Source organism: Haliotis rubra, unplaced genomic scaffold, assembly GCF_003918875.1.
Source record: "Haliotis rubra isolate DU_JTF1 unplaced genomic scaffold, ASM391887v1 Scf9, whole genome shotgun sequence".
Classification (NCBI taxonomy): Eukaryota; Metazoa; Mollusca; class Gastropoda; order Lepetellida; family Haliotidae; genus Haliotis; species Haliotis rubra.
The window spans coordinates 2,181,055-2,183,589 of NW_025767634.1; the positions used below are offsets into that span (position 1 = coordinate 2,181,055).

At 41.3% G+C, this 2,535-nt stretch overlaps 1 long non-coding RNA gene across 1 annotated transcript; it reads left to right on the forward strand.

Annotated features, from left to right (window-relative positions):
* The first annotated feature begins 241 nt into the window (after positions 1-241).
* On the forward strand, positions 242-1,556 carry LOC124263836. The gene is made up of 3 exons (XR_006894967.1): positions 242-456; positions 726-941; positions 1,472-1,556. It is a non-coding gene; the product is annotated as an uncharacterized LOC124263836 (long non-coding RNA).
* The last annotated feature ends 979 nt before the right edge of the window (positions 1,557-2,535 follow it).

Consider the following 2,535-nt stretch of genomic DNA (forward strand, 5'->3'; position numbering starts at 1 on the left):
GACTTTAAGAGGGAATAAGGCCAGATAAACCGAAATAACTTCGCGTAAGCAGTTGTGCATTTTCAAGTATAGAAAACAGTATTATATATATTTAATGTATTGATCTGGTGAGATATCTCGTCTATACATGATTGGTCATGCACAATGGTCGTGTTTCTTCTAACAAACTCTACTTCTTCACCTCCCTCTATAGCTGTGATAACACTTATCCATTATGTCAAAGGCTAATATCTGTCACTAACAGTGCACCATACTTTCCAGCACTCTCACTGATGTTGGTGTAAACAGCCCACCTTACTTGTGGTCTGACTGGAACATCCTGGGCTTTGGCACATGCAGTCCCTGCAAATGTTGCAGAGGCAGGTCACATGACTGCTCTCTATAAAAACTACATGTGTCAGAGGCCCAGCACACACCATGTCAGGCAGCAACTTAACATGTTGTTGTGACCCACAGGTATGTTGTGAATTTGGAATGTTGTGAATTTGGAATGATTGTTTTAATTAATTATGCAAAAGGTATTTATTTCTCAGGTATGAAGTTTATTCAACATGATATTAAACAATGTTATGGGGAAATTGCCAGTGATAATATTAATTGTTTAAAATACAATGAATTCCATAGAATATATTTTGAGTATTTAATAATTGATTAACATTTATATTACCTGTGTAATGACACACACCATGTCAGGCAGCAACTTAACATGTTGTTGTGACCCACAGGTTTCGTGCATACAATAAATATCATCAGCCAGAATGGACTTTGTAGTTCCTGGGACAAAATGGCGCCCAACGTGGGGCTGATGTGTTATGAAGACGACCTGTGGATGATGTCATGAGACTCCATGTGGCCACGATACAGCAGCTGCAGCAGGTGTAACGTCGCTGGAATATCCCAGGCACCGTGTCTCCTCTTGTGTTCACAAGACCTTCAATAAGGTGATGGGGCCCGTATCACATGAGAGGTTACGACATTGCCGGCATCGTGTGCACACTCGCGTTATCGCGTTCGCGTTTGCGTTGTTTTGTGTCAAGAAAATGACTTTATGTTGGCTTTTTGTTGATGTGATTGTCAGCATGTGACTTTTGATTATCGTTTTTGAAGTCAGCATGGGACCTTTGATTATTGATTCTTTGATGTCCACATGTGATTCTTGAGTGATTTTTGGACGTTGTGGATGTCCGCACAAGACTTTTTGATTATCGTTCTTTGTCAGCATGTGATTCTTGAGTGATTTTTGGACATTGTGGATGTCCGTACAAGACTTTTCACTAACATTAAATTGCACGCACTGACAAATTTTTACAGTGGTTAATTGATGACACTTAGTGATTGTTTTTTCAGATAGCAGCTTGTTCAGCTTGTTCAGCTTGTTCAGATAGCAGCAGTGTGAACTTCCTCTACAGTTTTTCACTTATGTTGCCTGAGAAAGTTTTTGCATATCTATATTTGTTGATCGCCTTTTCAGTCATGGCTACTGGTGGTAAAGAGGACTGGGAAGGGTGTAAGGAAGAAGAGGGGCGTATTGGCCATGAGGATTTACAGAAAATGATAAGGTTTATGGAAACATCTGGATATCCTGTACTTCCACAAAGTTCATCACCTCGACGGAGGGCAGGGGCGGTGGGGAAGTCTAGTGGTTAAAGCGTTGGCTTGTCACGCCGAAGACCCGGGTTCGAATCCCCACATGGGTACAATAAGTGAAGCCCATTTCTGGTGTCCCCCGCCGTGATATTGCTGGAATATTGCTAAAAGCCGCGTAAAACCAAACTCAGTCAGTCAGTCAGTCGACGGAGGGCAAGTAGTTCTTTCTGTTCACCCAATGCACAGTATATTCAGCCACCTCGCATTTCAACATTTTCTGGTAGTAATGTTAAAGGGGAGTCATCCTTTGAGAGTTGGGTTTTTTGAAGTCAAATGCTTGTTGGCAGATGGGGATTATCCCACTTCCATTCTCATTCAGGCGGTTCGAAAATCTCTTAAGGGAGAGGCTGGGAAAGTTGTACTCTTACTTGGTGAATCTGAGTCGGTTGAGGAAATACTGGTCAAACTTGAAAGCATATATGGTGTTGTAAGTTCAGCTGACACACTTTTGCAGAACATTTTCACTGACTATCAGAAGGATAGCGAGTCAGTGGCAACATGGGCCTGTAGGCTTGAGGACACATTGGTGAAAATTAAGAGTAAAGGCGACTTCATAAATGAAGGATCGGGAGATTGTATTCTGAAAACAAAGTTTTGGAGTGGTTTGACAAATGATAGACTTAAGGATGCTACTTGTCATAGATTTGATGACTGTACAGATTTTAATTATCTGCTTCGTGTTGTTAGGGAAACTGAACAAGAACTCCCTGGGTCTAGTAGGGTTAGGGACCCTAAGCAGAGAAAACCTCAGGTCCATCCGCAGGTTGTTGATTCTGATATATCGCAACATTTGAAGGAAATTATCAAGAGGTTAGATAACTTGGAAAAAACTCAGAAATCTTCAAGTCAACATAAATCAAAGTTGGAAAAGGATGTTGGCGAGATCAC